Source organism: Sus scrofa, chromosome 3, assembly GCF_000003025.6.
Source record: "Sus scrofa isolate TJ Tabasco breed Duroc chromosome 3, Sscrofa11.1, whole genome shotgun sequence".
Lineage (NCBI taxonomy): Eukaryota > Metazoa > Chordata > Mammalia > Artiodactyla > Suidae > Sus > Sus scrofa.
The window spans coordinates 5,264,204-5,281,911 of record NC_010445.4 but is presented as its reverse complement, the minus strand read 5'-3'; the positions used below and the strand labels follow the sequence as shown (position 1 = coordinate 5,281,911).

General features: G+C 51.8%; 1 long non-coding RNA gene across 1 annotated transcript; it reads left to right on the top strand.

The window, feature by feature from the left end:
• On the top strand, positions 393–15,827 carry LOC106509627. Its single transcript, XR_001307305.2, has 3 exons — positions 393–626; positions 5,296–5,424; positions 12,109–15,827. It is a non-coding gene; the product is annotated as an uncharacterized LOC106509627 (long non-coding RNA).

Sequence of the window (17,708 nt, the reverse complement as noted above, 5' to 3'; positions counted from 1 at the left end):
GATTCACAAGAGTTATGGGGATGGACGGTGGTGACGGTTGTAAGACAACATGAAGGGACTTCATACAAATGAACCGTACGCTTCGTGATGGTGAGGGTGCTTTAACACAACAGAGCAGAAAGCTTTCAAAGACAAAACCACCATGGAACTAAAAAAAAAATGAAGCACAAGAGTCATGTTCATCAATTTGGAGGAAATCTGGAACTCTGCCAAGAGTCGGTCAGCAGGTTGGGGGCCAACATTGGCGGTGCCCCCCCAACCCCTGCCGCCCCCGAGTTCCCAGGGAGATGAGCCCTCCCTGCTCTGCCCCCACTGACGAAAAGGGAGCAAAACCAGGGAACCCCACCCCTTTTCCTCATTCCAGCATCCAAGGCAACACCGTTTCTGTCCGTTTGCCCAAAACAAAACCCGAGCTGCAAAGGATTGATTTATCCTGCGGACTCTGGCAGGCCGGCCTGTCCACCAGCACCGTCTGCACGCAGCGGGGACAACTTAGCACGTCTCGGAGCCGCTCTGCTCCCCTCTGCCACCCACCTGTCTCTTGGCTCCCCCTGCATCCTGGGGCCTGGCCCAGCACTCGTCTTTGTCCTTGGCCCTGGGCTTAAGGAGAAGCTGAAGCTTTCTGCGTAAGTCCTAAGAAATTCGATCAGGCCAAGCGATCTGGCCAAGCACTTTCCCCCATTCAGCCGTGTAGCTGGTTTTGTTTGCAAATATCAGGTGCCTTCTCTCCAGATAAAAATAGCTAGAGGCGATTATTTGGCCGGAACAAGCGACACTGGCCCTTTGGCTCCAGGTCCAGGGTCTGTGCTTGGGCTCAGCTTAGGGCATTTAACAGCGGGAGAGCCCATGGGGGCAGCACCCTACTTCCCGGTCACGCACAGGGGCACCCAAAGGCGAACCTGGAGACTCCCCGCATTTCTCCAGGAGCCTGGAGGCCAAGCATGTGCTGCCACAAACATGGGGGGACGTGAGTTCTGGTGTCAGGTGCCTGGAGGGAGGGGACTAAGAGACAAAGCCCCTCTGGCTCAGCCCGAACAGACGCAATCACTTCCTCCTCTGGATCCCACGCTGGGGCGCGCAGGGGGGCGGGGGGCAGTCAACACGCTCACTTTTTTTTTTGTCTTTTTAGGGCTACACCCATGGTTCCCAGGCTAGGAGTTAAATCAGAGCTATAGCTGCCGGCCTACACCACAGCCACAGCAATGCAGGGTCTGAGCTGTCTCTTCGACCTACACCATAGCTCATGGCAGCACCGGACCCTTAACCTACGGAGCAGGGCCAGGGATCAAACCTGGGTCCTCACGGATACCAGTCAGGTTCTTTACTGCGGACACAATGGGAACTCCCAACAGGCTCACCTTTAAGGAGATCGGCCCTTAGGACCAGCGAGTCGGTCCCCAGGATAGCGTGGCTGGCAGTCAAAAGCCAGATTCTAGAGTCAGTGACCTTGGGCAAATCTTTTCACCTCTGCGCGTCAGTGTCCTCATCTGTAAGATGGGTCTATTAAAGGAGTATTCCCTCTGGGGGTCTGCTGTGACCTTTAAAGGAATTACATTTCAGAGAAAACACTCAGAACGGTGTCTGGCACACGCTTAAGTTCTATGTGATGTTCCTGTTGGTACATTTTCATGAGTGGAGACAGACTCCCCAAAAGTAAATCAATGCCCAAGATAATGTCAAAGACATAACATCGAAAAATCTAAAGCAGGCAAGGAAGACCTGAATCTGAGAGCACAGGTCCGGACCCTGGGAAGGACAGGAGGAGGAAAGCCAGGGTGTTTCCAGTTGAGTAGCCTTTTAAGAATTAAGATGTAATTACCCCAGTAATACGTGGGTTCCGCATGATACCTTCTCCATATAAAAATGTGAAGCATTACACAGAAGAAGGCTGACCTGAAGCAGCTCCAGAAAAGGGGTGAGCCTCACCCAGGAACCTCCTCCTCATCCCGGGCATGTATTTTTATGGATTGCTGCCGGCTTCAGCCTGCCCCCAGGGCGATGGCTTAATTCACTGTAGGAAAGAGAACTTGCCTTGGCCAGTGAGAGAGATCTATAAGATTTATAAGATCTCCTGACCTGTTCATTAGATAAGCTCCTTTTTTGGGGGGGGGGTCTTTTTAGGGCCACACCTGCAACATATGGGAGTTCCCAGGCCAGAGGTCAAATCAGAGCTGAGCCGCCAGCCTATGCCACAGCCACAGCAATGCCAGATCTGAGCCAGTCTGCGACCTACACCACAGCTCACAGCGACACCGGATCCTTAATGCATGGAGCGAGGCCAGGGATCGAACCCGCGTCCTCACGGGTACTAGTTGGACTCATTGCCGCTGAGCCACGATGGGAACTCCCTAGGTAAGTTGTGAGCTCCACAGAAAGGCTGCATTGAGACCTGCTCTCTGGGGGACCACTCCCAGGCAGAACCCCCTTCCCAGCACGGCTGTTTCTGTCTTTCTTTGCAAAGAGTCATCATGACAAGACAGGAAGGCTTTTCTTTCCCATCCTCCATGGCTGCAGACCTAACCTCCTTCCAAAGCATTAGCTCAGTGTGGTGGCAACAAGGGCCAGGGATCCACTTTTCTTGATTAAACAGAGGACGCCCTTGCCAACCAGAAGTTCTGGGTTCCAGACTTGGTCTTGGACTGGATTCAGTGTCTGTGGGGACCCCTGGCAGGGGGGTGCTGGTGCAAGGCTGCCCTGGGGATGGTGACCAAGGGTGCATTTCCAGTCCCCAGCCCACGTGTGAGGAGGGGGTCAGCACAGAGACGGGCCCAGAATTTGCAGCTTCCTCCCCTTCTTCCCATGCCTGTTTCCGAAGGCACTTCTCCCATCAACCAACCCCAAACACTTAGGCTTGATTTTTATTTTTATCTTTATCTTTATTTGGGCTTCTCCCACAGCACGCGGAAGTGTCCAGGCCAGGGCTGAAACCCACACGACATCGGTGACCCGAGCCACAGCTGTGACAACGCTGGATCCTTAACCCACTACACCACCAGGGAACTCCTTGATTTTGGTTTCGAGTGTTAGCAGAGGGACAGTAGGGACAAAACATCCCGGGACAACAAGACCCACTCTTTTTTTGGGGGGGGGGTGTGCAGCAGTTTACTCTTGGATCTCAGTTCCCAGACCAGGGGGTGAAAGCGCCAAGTCCTAACCACTAGACCACCAGGGAGCTCCCCAAAGAGACCCACTCTTGCTTGTTACTTCTTAGCACGGCCACAGCAATCACCAATACTGTCTCCTCAAAGGACAAGGAGGCTGCGCTGTCTGGCTGCAAAGGCCAGGGATCTGCTCTCTTCCCCCAGTGGGGAGGGTCCTAGGGCATCACAGAGCCAGGGCTTAAGCACTCAGTCCAGTTCTCTTGCTTTCAGATGTGGAAACTGAGGCTCAGAGGGGCTGGTGTCCCAGGGCCATCATGGGGCTTCTGGACTCCCAGACCCTGCAGCCGGCGTGGAGACCACAGCTCCTTCTGTGGCATCTGGGATGCAAGGGAGCTGATTACGTTGAGAGACAGCACAGGGCCATGGTTAAGTGCACAGGCCCTGGGCTCGGTCTGCCCTCTTCCAGCCTCTGCTTGGCCACTTACCAACCCCAGGACTCGGAACAGCTATTTAATCCCCATTTAATAGCCATTTGGCCTCAGGGAGTTCATTTGTGAGACTGAGATAAAAATCGAAGCTGTTTCATCCAGTCGAGCCCAGTATCTGACATGTGGTTAAGTGCTCAATAAATTCTAGATATTATTGTTATTAATGTCGACATCTTTAATGAAGACCTCTTTGTGATTTAGAGAAAGTTTATATTCTGGGGAAGGAAATGAGAGCAATTCCTTTGCTATCTGTGGCCAGGTCTGTAAATCTGAAATATTGCTTCAGTTGCCAGTCGCATCCAATCATGCCTAGAGATGCTATGTAAAATTAAAAAGTCTACTTGTGGGAGTTCCCTTGTGGCACAGCAGGTTTAGGATCCAGCATTGTCACTGCTGTGGCTGGGGTCGCCGTTATGGTGAGGGTTCAATTTCTGGCCCTGGAATTTCCACATGCTGCAGGCATGGCCCCCGAAAAAGTCTATTTTGATGAGTACTTCCAGATGTAGATAGCTTGGCTCTTCTAGAAGAGTGTATCTGATGTGATTTCTTTAAAGTCTATATGCCTTTAACAACACCAAATCCCTGGGAATGCAAACTGGTTTAGCAACTATGGAGAAGAGTATGGAGGTGCCTCCAAAAACTGAAAACGGAGCTGTCATATGATCCAGAAATCCCACTCCTGGGCATCTATCTGGACGAAAGTATAATTCAAAAAGATACATGCACCCCTACGTTCATAGCAGCACCATTCACAACAGCCAAGACATGAAAACAACCTAAATGTCCACTGATCAATGAACGTATTAAGAAAATGTGATATATATATATATGATGGAATACTACTAAGCCATAAAAAAGAACGAAATAATGCCATTTGCTAGAACTTGGAGGGACTTAGAAATGATCATATTAAGTAAAGCCAGTCAGACAAAGACAAATACCACATGATAGCACTCATATGCGGAATCTAAACTGACACAAATGAACTGATCTACAAAACAGAAACAGACTCATGGACGGAGAAGAGATTTGTGGTTGCCAAGGTGGAAGTGGGGGCAGGGAAGGCTTGGGAGTTTGGGATTAGCAGAGGCGAACTAGTCTACACAGGACGGATGAACAACCAGGTCCTACCGTACAGCACAGGGAACTATATTCAATATCCTGTGATCAACCGGAATGAAAAAGAACGCAAAAGAGAATGTATATACATGTGTGGAATGCGATTACCTCGCTGCCCAGCAGAAATTAACGCAACACTGTAAATCAACTAGAAGGGGTGGCAGGGAGTTTCCGTCGTGGCGCAGTGGTTAACGAATCCGACTAGGAACCATGAGGTTGCGGGTTCGGTCCCTGACCTTGCTCAGTGGGTTAACGATCCAGCGTTGCCGTGAGCTGTGGTGTGGGTTGCAGACGCGGCTCCGATCCCAAGTTGCTGTGGCTCTGGCGTAGGCCGGTGGCTACAGCTCTGATTCGACCCCTAGCCTGGGAACCTCCATATGCTGTGGGAGCGGCCCAAGAAATGGCAAAAAGACAAAAAAAATAAATAAATAAATAAATAAATAATGAAAAACAACAGGTATTGGCCAGGAGGTGGCAATAGGAACCCCCCGTGCGTGGCTGGTGGGAACGTAATACGGTGCAGCCTCTGTGGCTTCTCTCAGAGGTAAACACAGGATGACCTTGATGCGTCTCTGTATCTTTTTCAGAACCTGGCAGCCTCCATCCTAAAGCCTTCTCTCACCCGGTGGGCTTAGCCAGAGAGGACCCCGATGCTGTCGGGGAAACATTTCCGACCCCAGACCAGGACAAGAGCGGCTTGGCTGAAGAGGCGCGAGGTGAGACTTCCCCAACGTGCCCCCCCCATTATCACGATGATTATTTTATCATCACAGACGCCCCCGCCTAATGTCGTTCCAAGACCTTGAATCTCTCTAGACCTAAGCCTGTCCAAGTCGGGCTGTGATTCTCAACCAAGGGTGACGATGCCTCGTCTGGAGGTGTCTGCCATTGTCACAGCCTGGGGGGAGTGTGCTCTGGGCACCCAGTGGACAGAGGCCAGGGACGCATCAATGCACAAGACAGCTCCCCCCAGGCAAGAACGATCCTATGAGAAGCCCTGCAGGGGGAGGGCTGGGCTCTGCAGGTGCCTGTCAGATTCCTTCCTGGCTTCAGCAGGAGGCTCCAGCAGCAAACCTGTGTGCTTCCCTTTCCTCTGGAGACAGAGGCCTCTTCCCACAAGACCCTGGCAGTCAAGTGGGTGGGAAACCTGTGCGCACCTTCACTTCCTGGGATTGACAAGGGGGAGAGCTTTCTCTGGATTGGATATACAATTTCGGAATCATGAAAAATTTTGCTGTGATCACCTTCCTTTGTTTTAAGCAACCCTGTTTCTAAAACTCAACTGCAGTGATTTAAAAGGAGTGTGTGTGTGTGCGTGCATCTGTGTAGTCAGCTCTTTGCAGAGCGACAGAGAAAGAAGCAGAATTATTTTGCCCTTGGCTGTACCGTGCTTGTTAAAATAGGACTTGGTTCATTCCGTGGACGTTAAGCTTGGGTGTGGGGGCTTTGGGATAAAGGTGCCTGCGAGGGCACCATTCAGCATTTCCCAAATTAGGGAAAGGAGTCACCTCCCTGGGACTGCCGGAGCCAGCTGCCTGCTTGGGGTCAGAAGCAAAGGCCAACTGGGACCTCTGCTGGAAGTCCCCCCCCAGATGCACATGGCGGGGGGGAGTGGGGGGGTGTCTGGCTGCTTCTCGCACATCAACATCAGCCCGCACGCGAAATCCCATTTCAGCACCTTGAGAGGCCCTCTGCCAAGCACATCTATTTCGGATCCTGCAGCTGCGATCACACTCCCTGGGCGGGTGTGAGGAGCTGAACATCAGGACTTTCCAGCCCAACCCACGGGCACTCGCTTTCCTCCCAGCCCCCGCTTCCAACGCCTGTCCACCGGTGCTCGCCACTCAGAGGTCCATCCTCACTGCCCATGGGCAGCGTGAGGTCAGCCTGTCTTGAGGTGGTTGGACCATCAGTGTGCAATGAGCAGGGGACATCTTTTGGGTCATTTGGGGGTTCCCTCCGTGTGTGCACCCGGAAGTGCCATTCTGGCGACAGAGGGCGCCCATCCTGCTCCTGATTGGTGAAGAGACTGGAGCCGCTCTGTAAGTGGGTTTTCGAGGGTCTCTCACTCCTTGGGCAAAAAGTCTTGCCCAAGAAAAGGAGTGAAGCTGGGCAGCGCGGGGAAGTGGGATGTGAATAGGACATTTTTGGGGGCGGGGGGGCTTTTGACTTTTAAGGCCAAACGCGCAGCATATGGAGGTTCCCAGGCTAGGGGTCCAGTCGGAGCTGTTGCTGTCAGCCTACACCACGGCCACAGCAACACCAGATCCAAGCCGAGTCTGTGACCTACACCACAGCTCACAGCGATGCCAGATCCTTAACCCACTGAGCAATGCCAGGAATTGAACCCACAACCTCATGGTTCCTAGTCAGATTTATTTCCACTGCACCATGATGGGAACTCCAGAATAGGGCATTTTTAAAAAAAAAAATTGTGGTTGCACCCATGGCATATGGAGGTTCCTGGGCCAGGGACTGAATCTGAGCTGCAGCTGCGACCCGAGCGGCTGCAGTCAGGTTCTTGACCCGCTGTGCCTCAGCGGGAACTCTGTGAATGGGGCATTTTGCATTTCTGGGTTACTGGTTCAGCTTGAGTCCCAGGGGAGAAGCCGAGAGCCCTGGTCCCTCCCCAAGGAGGCGGGCATCAAAGAGCATCTGGGCAGCTGAAAACCCTGTCATCCCCACGGTCAAGGTCAGTGGTATTTACCATCAGCCACTGACCATGTCTTCATCAAGACCCAGTGTGGCTCAGAGGGTTAAGACCCCAACTAATATCCACGAGGCTGCTAGTATCCATGAGGATGTGGGTTCAATCCCTGGCCTCGCTTAGTGGGTTAAAGAATCCCGTGATGCTGTGGCTGTGGTGTAGGCTGGCAGTTGCAGCTCCCATTCGACCCCCATAGCCCAGGGACTTCCATATGCCTCAGATGCAGCCTTGGCCTGGGCGGGGGGGACCCTCCTCAGAGGCTGCAACACGCTGCCCATGGGCCGAGCCCGGCCTGCAGAGTGTTTTGATTGGCCCATGCAGAGCTTGAAAACAAACGTCACTAACTGCCAATATTGAAAACGTCGTGTGAAAAAACCCCTGCATTTTCAGATTCTCTTGAAAAATCAGAATATCTGGTCTCACTGAATCCACATTCAGGCCCAGCAAGCGACCATAAGCTGGCCTTCAGGAGTAGCTGCCCCCCTTAGACTTGGCCATGGTGCCCAGGGCCTGTCTCCCAGGGACCACATCTGCTCAGACCCCCTGGACACCTAAATGCTCCATTCCTGCTCAGAAACTGCAATTACTCCCCAAGCTGGATCTGACTGGAGGGACCCCCTCGGGGCCCCAGGCCTGAGACGCAACTCAATGTTCAGAAGGTACTTTCCACACACGGCCCCACTGAACTCTTGCAAAAGCCCCGAGAGGGAAAAAGAACATGGTAATTACCCGCAGCAGGAGATCCTTTGGCCCAGATAAATCTGCCTACATGATGACCTGAAATTCCTGCAGAAGGAGCCCCCCAAGGAATGGCGCACAGGTAATCAGATAAGATGCTCTGGCCTGGATCGGCAGGCACGTTTTGTTCCTGGGTCAAAGCAACAATGTAGAAAGACAGCCGGGACTGTAGAGTCAAAAGGGCCTGGGTGTGGGAGTTCCCGCTGTGGCTCCGCAGTAACAAACCCGACCAGTATCCATGAGGATGTGGGTTTCGTCCCTGCCCTCACTCAAGTGGGTTAAGGATCTGGTGTTACCACGAGCTGCGGTGTAGGTCACAGACTCGGCTTGGATCCCAGGTTGCTGTGGCTGGGATGGAGGCTGGCAGCTGCAGCTCCGATTAAACCCCTAGCCTGGGAACCTCCAAATGCTGTGGGTGCAGCCCTAAAAAAAAAAAAAAAAAGAGAGAGAGAGAGAGAGAGAGGGACTGGAGCGGGTGGAGGGAGGGGGATTTGCCCAGCCAGGGCCCAGCCCTGCAGGCAATAGCGACCCCTAGTGGACACAATGAAGCATGACTGTTAAATCGAGGTGAAAATCATTGGCAGCTAGGTGGGCACTGCTCCTCATCCAACGTACAAAATATGATATTTTAAATACCTCTCACAGCAACCCCGTAACTACTGCTGCTGTTATTATTATTATTATTATTCCTTTTCACACTTCAGGAAACCCAGGATCTAAAAAATAAACTAACTTCTTATCACATCCCATTGCTGTGCCAGCATTAGAACAGAGGCAGCCTGGCTCCCTCGCCCAGCACTGACCTACTTTAAAAACGAAAGCAGGAGTTCTCGTCGTGGCGCAGTGGTTAACGAATCTGACTAGGAACCATGAGGTTGCGGGTTCGATCCCTGCCCTTGCTCAGTGGGTTAAGGATCCGGCGTTGCCGTGAGCTGTGGTGTAGGTTGCAGACTCGGCTCGGATCCTGCGTTGCTGTGGCTCTGGCGTAGGCTGGCAGCTACAGCTCTGATTAGACCCCTAGCCTGGGAACCTCCACATGCCGTGGGAGCGGCCCAAGAAATGGCAAAAAGACAAAAAAAAAAAAATTGTTTAAAAAAAAAAAAAAAAAAAAACGAAAGCAGATCCAGCAATTCTACTTCTGGGCATACGCCCCCCAAAGGACTAGACATTGGCTCACCCACGTTCATAGCAGTATTATTTGCAAACGCCAGAAGAGTAGAAGCGACAGGTGTCTGTCAGTGGATGAAGGTGATGTGTCCCTACAGAGGAATATGAGTCAACCTTACGAAGCAGGAAATTCTAACGTGGCTGAACCTCAAGACACTCTGCCAAGTGAAAGAGCCAGTCACAAAAGGGCAAATACCGATTCCACTTAGAGGGGCACCTAGAGTGGTCAGCTTTACAGAGTCAGAAAGTAGAAGGGCATTTGGCAGGAGTGGGGGACAGGGTGGGGTTCGTGTTTGATGGGGACGGAGTTTTGGTTCGGAAAGATAAAAAGGTTCTGGGAACGGATGCTGGCGACGGCAGTACAACAACGGGAATGCATATAATGCCACTGAAAGGTACACTTACAATGATTAAAACCATTCGGGCTTGCGGGCCCTCCTCTCTGGCTCGGCAGTCAAGTTGGGACCAGTGTCAGCGCAAAAGAACGACTCCTCCACGGCCACCCCCTTCCCTGCAGCCCTGCCCTCCATGAGCCATCGGGCCCTTCCAGCCATGGACTTGGGCATGAGGTCTCCTCCGAGCGAACGTGGAGAACGGGAGTGGAAAGTTCCCCAGGGCAGCAGGTCCCAACGCCTTCGTGACTCAAGGGATGAGATGCCTCACAGCTCCTGTTATAATCGGCCGTCGAGTCGACAGCTTGATCCTGGAATCCTCCGCAAAGTCTGTAAAAACATCTTTGGCCTTGCCAGCGGCTCCGAAGGGTCTTTCCTGCCTTTGCCTTCGGGGCTCCTTGCCAGCCTGATGTGCAACACACTGGCAACTCTGCAAATGAACAGCCGTCAACCTTCTCGTCCCTGAAAAGCATCTCTCCGGGGAGAACCGTGCCCTTCTCCACCCCTGTCAATGGAGAAGCACGTCCAAAGGGCAACTTCCTTTACTTTACAAAATCATAACGTTGTCTTGAAATAATCTGTCTTGTTTTGGCCGCTGGAGCCCGAAGTGAGGCGGGTGGTGTTTTTCCCAGCTCTCTTGTCCCCGGAAGTAAAGCGACGTGCCTCAGGGTCCGGCTGCTTCAGCTCAGACCCAAGTCTGTGGTTTACTACCTTCGAGCAAAGCCCTCAAGGCGCGTTTCCCCATCTGTAAACAACGCAGCTAATAACTGTAACTGGGTCACGTGTCACACAGCGCCAGGCACACAGGAAGCCCTTTCGGCAATATTACTATTATTTAATAAGGCCGAGGCAGGATTTTTTTCCCTTCATCACTGGAGGCATTTCGATGGAGAAGAGAGAGGAAGAAAGGGTGGGCCAGGACCCCGGGCTGGTGTGCTAGATGCTGCGGGTGCCTCACCCCCTCTTCTGCCCCCCCATCAGAGGGATTGACCCAAAGTCAGTCCACGATTGGGTTGGGGCTTGACCGGAAGCACTCTGACCTCAGCACACTTAGCTTGTGTGACTCGGAGGGCCCACTCTATGGGCCTGGAAGACGGAAGTGCTGGGGAGGGGATGGCCCCCAGCCTGAGCATCCCTCAACCAATCAGGGACGAGCGTTGGAGAGGCGAGTCCCATGGGGTCTGGGAGCCGGAAGTCCAAGATCAAGGTGTGAGCGGGGTTGGTTCTTTCTGAGGTTGTGAGGGAGCATCTGGTCCAGGCCTCTCTCCTCTCTTCTGGTGGCTGGCCCGCCCTCTTTGGCATTTTTCCGGCGTGTGGCTGCAACCACCCCAAGCTCTGCCTCCCTCTTCACACGGCCTTCTCCCTAGGGTGCGTCTGTGTCCAAATTTCCCCTTTTTATGAAGGACACAGTCGTGCTGAACTACAGCCCACCCCCATGACCGCATCACCTCTGTACAAACTCTATATCCAAATAAAGTTATCTTCTGAGGTCTTGGGGGTTATAACGTCAACATACCTTTTTTTTGGAGGGGAGACATAATTCAACCCATACCACTTGGTAGGAATTATGTGTTGCTACGAGGAGGAAAAGGAAGAGGGGGAGGAGGGGATAAACGGATACATAACACAGACCACGCACGGCTGCCTCTGTCCCCACCAACATCACGGCCCTTGTCCGTGGGACCCGGTGAGCTACGCTTTCTTTGTAAATGGTTATTTCTCTTTTATGGATACACGTTCTATTATATTTTAGGCAGCCTGAGGGCAGGAACCACGTCTCCTAGGGCTTGGGGCTCCTTCCTCAGAATTTCACGTAGGACCTTCCATGAAGTAGGTTCTTAATGACCGGGGTCTGAATCGAGTCCTTAAGAAACCCCCTCTCTTTAAGCCACTTCCGCTACCAGGCTTCACGGAAGCTTCCAGACTCCGGCTTCCGTGTTCAGAAACACAAGCGTGTGTACTGCTTCTGTGGTTAATTGCCACCTCCCACCCCAATGAATTATTAATATCTGCAACCAGATGTAACATTTTAAAATCGCTTCCAATTCGCAGATGGTGGATGCGAAAACACAACTGATTCCTGTCTGCACAGGGAATCGTTTGAAATACGCAGCGCGCTCACACCCTCGCCAACGTGTGTTTTTGTCAGGCTCATCAGCTTTCCTTAGATCCCCAATGACACACTTCCGCATGTGCCTGCTGAATCGCGGGGTGTTTTGGGGTGTTGGATGATTCCGAGACATCTGACTATTTCTTTGATGTATATTGCAATGAATATAGACAGCAAATACCTTACTCTCCTGGTGGAGTTAATTTTTTAAAGGGAAAGTAAAAAGGAAATGCAGGATGTTTGTCAAATCTGGCAGTTGGGGTAATGCTTTTTTTTTTTTTAACAGATTGATGTTCTTGAAGATACTGTGTATCCGTGTCCATGCTGTCGGGCTATGGCTCAAAAGGCATCACATGAAGGGAAGATTATGTGGTATTTTTAAAAAATCACGTGTATTCATTATTTGTAACCCCACGTTTTAATCTCCCTGGGCCCCCTTTGAGCACGGACTTGGTTCCCAAAACAATATTATTTAGCCTCGAATTAGGGTTTGCATCCAGATTTATCCACGGGAAATAAAATGGGGTGGGAGACGTCATACAAAATTGAGATGGGCGACATGGTAAGAATTACAGGGAGAGGGGCAAGAGGCCAGCCACTGGGCAGCCCTGTGTGAGGAGCGAGGCCGCTGCTCCCAGAGAGTGGCCCAGGCTGGAAGCATCCAGACCTTTCTTTACAGGCGTCACAGAATCAGCAGCCTCGGGAGAGGCCGGTGCGGGTAACACAGAGACAGCCATGAGGACCCCTTGGGCAAGACGTACAGAAAGCCTCCGCAGACACCAATCACTGCTCGTGGTGGCCAAGGGCGCCTCAAATCTTGAAAGAGCAGGTACGTCCAGAGTGGGGAGGCGGTCCCCAGGCCACAGCCTCAGGAGCTCGCAGCAGTGGCCGTGCCCCCAGCCCCACCGCGAGGATGAGGTGCCCAACTATTGAGACTCGAGGAGTGTAGCCCAACTGCAAGAGCCACCCAGGTCCACACGACCGCGCCCCACTGCATCTGGGGCTCAGCCTTTGGATAGGAGTCCGCTGAGCCAGTGCCAGCACGAATCAACGCTGCTTCCTGGCGAGAAGCCTTGGTGTCTCATTTCTCTGTACGCAAGTCCTGCAACGCTGCTATCTAGGGCATGTTTGAGAGATGCCCCCCCAAATCGCTCAAATCTGGCAGTCTCCTGGGAGGCCTCACAGAATTCATCAAGGGCCACTGGACTCACGGCTATGGCATCAAGGACACAGATGAGGGTCAGCCGAGGGAACCGGCACTCGAGCAGGTGCAGGAGGGATCCCTGCGCAGAGAGGCTGCTGCCCCCTCGCATGGCGTCACGCAGGTGACATCACGCAGGGAGTCCTACCAGCCAGGGAGGCTCACCCATACGCTGGTGTCCAGGGGTTTCGTTGGGCTCCATCACACACCCGACGGCTGACCTCCTGGAGGGGGGGACACCTGCCCCCAAACCCTGACAGAGACGCTCCTTGCCTAGACGCACTCACACTCCTCTGCGCCCCCTTCTCAACGAGGCCTCCACCTTGGCCTCCAGGAACTGCAAACTCGGCACAAACGCTTTCATCCACCACCACCGGCCACACTCAGAGCCTCGAGCAAACACTAGCCTGGTGTCTCTGGGATGAGCAAGTCACCCCAAGCCCCCCGAGGTTCCCGCCTGGGAAAGCTCAAGGAAGCCAAAGTAATTTACACTCTGGCCCAAGAGCTTTGCCTCCAAGGTCTCATACAACGGCCCTCCCTTTCTGCCATGTTCCCACTGCCCTGACTCTGCCTGAACCTCTGCTCATCGCTTTCTCTTCCTCCCTCTAAAATGCCCAGTCGCCGCTGCACAGGCGTTGAGCTCAGTTTATGCAGAAGCCCCTCTTGGAGTAGAAGGCCGAATGAAATACATCACACGGCCCACAGCTAATGTCTGGCTCAGGTTCGCCTTGGCATCAATTACTGGAAATCACATCGCTTAATGGTGATTTCCAGCAAACAAGACACTCCTATCAGGCAGGGCATTTCGGGAGCCCAGGGCACAGGCAATTCTCCAGGGAGAGTAAATTCTCTCTGGACGTGAATCCCCCAGGTCCTGGCCTGGGCAGGGAGCAGCTTGGAAGGGGATGGCTGGGCAAGCCTCCCGGACCAGCTGGCCCTGGGATGAGGTGACAGGAAGAGGAAGCTGTGGCTGGGGGGTGGTAGGAGCCACCAAGGGGGCAGCAGGGAGTCACCACGGAGGTCCGTGGTCCTCCCACTGAAGCCAGGAAAGAGGGGGGTGTCGCCCACTAGGAACTGGGAGGGTCTGGAGTCCTGTAAGGACCGCCAGACACCAGCGGCTGGGCTTCTTTCTCTTCTTTCTGGTGCCTCCTGGATGAAAACATTATTTTTTAAATTATTGGGATAAGGACAGTTAGCATGAGATTTACTCTCTTCAATCGCCAAGGGTACAACCATATTGTTAACTGCAGGCAAATGTACAGCAGACCTGTAGAACTTTTGGAAAGACGTCCTACAACCCTCTCTAAAGATGAGAAGAGGGGGGGCAGCTGACCTGCCCAGGACAGGAAAGCCAGCAGATAAGGAGGTACTGCGGAGTGGACACGGTGCCCAGCACCGCCCGGGGCACATGACTCCCCGCAGTTCTTATAAATACTTCCTGGAGGCCGGTCTTTTTATGGCCATTACTGTTGAGGAAATCAATTGAGAGACAATGGGACTCTCAAGTGATCACACAGCGGGTAAACATAGCCGAGTGGGGACCGGCTCCCGACTCTTCTGCCAGCTGCCTGGCACCGTCTATGAAATGCGCATGCGCCAGCCCCAGACTGCACGGGACCAGGCGGCCCTGCAGCCCCGCCCAACAAGGCTCCCAGCCGTCACTGCATCTCCCTCTGCGGGACTTGGTTGGCTTTGGAGTTGCAAAGAGACTCATTCTCTTAAACAAGGAACATATCTAAGTGCTTTGCCTCAACAAGATTCAGACACAAGTTAATCAATCTCCAAGCCGTTTTCCTAGCAGTGGTCGTACGGTGATGCGAGAACGTGAGTTCATAAGGCTGTAACATCCAGCCCTTCCTCTCTTGTCTTATTTGCACATTAGTGTTTCTTTTTTTGTTTATTGGGTTTTTTTTTTCCCCCTTTCTTTTTTTGGCTGTGCCATGGCATGTGGAAGTTCCCAGCCAGGGATCAAACCCGTGCCATAGCAGTGACCTGAGCCACAGCAGTGACAACACTGGATCCTTAACCCACTGAGCCAGCAGGGAACTCACTCTTGTTTGTTTTTTTATTGTCCCCCTTCCCTGAAAGGTCCCCACTTCAGGACAGGGGGGGGTCTTGTGTCTTAATCAACACTCTATCTTTAGCATCTTGACAACAAAGTCATGTTAAAGTAATGATACCGCACCCGTGAGAACAGACACACAAAGGGCTCCTTATGAGAAACACATGCTTAAGCTTCCAGCCAAAAGCCCCAGCTTTTGAAAAGAAGAATCTGATCAAATTTGACCTCGTTTAAATCGGTCCAAATCCCTGAACATCGAAGCAAATCTTTCCTCATTCGCTCTTAAATTGGACAAGTTTTAGTTTGGTTGCTGATGATAATATTTGTTTTAAGAAGGGTTTCGCTATATCCTCGTTAACACATTTTGGTTTTGTGGATCGATTTGCTGGATTCAAAACAAAACCCTCTTCACGGTTGGACACGGAGCCTCCCGTTCGGTTCTCGCCCTCGGAGTTGCCGTCCTCTAGCGACATCTACAGGCCGCTGCAAAATGTGCGCCCACGAACAGCAATGCCGAGCAGCCTGGAGAGCTCAGCGGTCCACTGGAAACCGATATGCCAGCGTGCGCACACACACGCACACGCACTTTTTTCAATCTTGTATTTATATTATTATCAAAAACCCATCATATGTTACGTAATCTTTAACCAAAAATTCTCCTAGTAACTTACAATTTAAAAAGAAACTGATTTCCTCTCCTGACCAAGATGAACTCGTCGGGATTGAATGAACCTTCCCGCCTTAAGCAGCTACAAAACTGGACAAAACATAGGAAACAGCAGCTTTTCTTTTCTTTCTTTCTTTCTTTTTTTTTTTTTTTTTTTTTTTTTTTTTTTTTTTTTTTTTTTTTTTGCTTTTTAGGGCCGCACCTGTGGCATCTGGAAGTTCCCAGGCCAGGGGTCGAATCAGAGCTACAGCTTCCGGCCTGCACCACAGCCACAGCAACACGGGATCTGAGCCGGGTCTGCGACCTACACCACAGCTCATGGCAACACCAGATCCTTAACCCACCGAGCGAGGCCAGGGCTCGAACCCGAAACCTCACGGTTCCTAGTCAGATTCGTTTCCGCTGTGCCACGACAGGAACTCTGGAAACAGCAGCTTTTAGGCCTTGGACAGCAGGCAGCGTATGACAGGGATCCCTGACAGAGGGAAAATGAGGCAAAGAGTATCCAGGCTGCAGGGCAGGGTGGGGGAGTGAGAGGGGTGGACCCAGGAAGAGCCACCAAGTCTCCCTGAGTTGAGAGTTTGGGCAGGGCAGAGCAACCAGAGTTGCAGGGCAGAGTGCCAGGGAGAAGAGGGTGCTTAGAAAGCCAGCTCTGGAGATTTGCAAAGGAGCCCACTTGAGTCTTCAGCTGGGTATTATCGGTGTGTGCATGTGAGGAAACTGCCCGGGGTCAGGGGAGGAAATCCATGAAACAAGCAGGTGGGAGCCGATAAACAGCTGGGAATGATCTCAGCGGACAGAAGGCAACTGTAACACCTGCAGCATGAAGTGAGGTACTCAGAGTGGGGCACAACTGCTCTGGTTCCATCTAACAAAGCTGCAAAGCAAGCTTCCAAAGGATCAAACTATTTCCTAATAACTTAATTATGTCCCAAAACAAAGCTCGAGAAGATATTCAAAAAACAAAACAAAACAGAAAAACATGCAGCACCCAACAAGACCAAATTCACAATATCTGGGAGTTCCTGTTGTTGCGGCACAGCGGAAACGAACCTGACTAGTACCCATGAGGATGCGGGTTCGATTCCTGGCCTGGATCAATGGGTTGGAGATCTGGCGTTGCCATGAGCTGTGGTGTAGGTCACAGACACAGCTCAGATCCTTTGTTGCTGCGGCTGTGGTGTAGGCCGGCAGCTGTAGCTCCCATTCAACCCCTAGCCTGGGAACCTCCATATGCTGCAGGTGTGGCCCTAGAAAAGGAAAAAAAAAAAATTGCAATACCTGGCTTCAAATCAAAAATGACAAGGCAGTATGAGTTCTCCTGTGGCAGGGTGGGTTAAGGATCCAGCAATATCGCTGCAGTGGCTCTGCTTGAAGCTGTGGCATGGGTTTGATCCCCGGCCCGGGAACTTCTACATGCCACAAGCGTGGCAAAAAAAAAAAAAAAAAAAAAAAAGGAAGAAGAAGAAGGAAATACCTTGCTTCTTGCACATCTGAGTTTGTGCACCAGGCTTTAAACTCACTAAGCTCTAAATATTTAGTGGATAATCACTAAAAATGTTTCAGTGTCTTTCTTTGTAGGCTTTCCCCTCATGTGGTGGGTTTGAATTGTGTCAATAGAGCTAAGCTGGAATTTCCCAGCATGTGTGGTTGTGGCAAAACAAAAAGACCAGCACGATCAGGCAGGGGACAGGACTGTCACCACGAGCCTTGCTGTGACAGGCAAACCTCTCTGCTCAGAACTACATGACTCCTAAAGAGACTATGGACATTCCTGTAAGGTGGATTTTCTTCCCAGAAGCTCAAAACAAAACAAAACACTTTGTAAATTTTCAATTGCGTTCCAACAACATAATGTGGGTATTCACTCGTTTTTAAGATGTCTTTGTTCCCATCATGGCTCAGCAGAAATGAATCTGACTAGGGGGAAAAAAAAAAAAAGAGGAAGATAAGGAT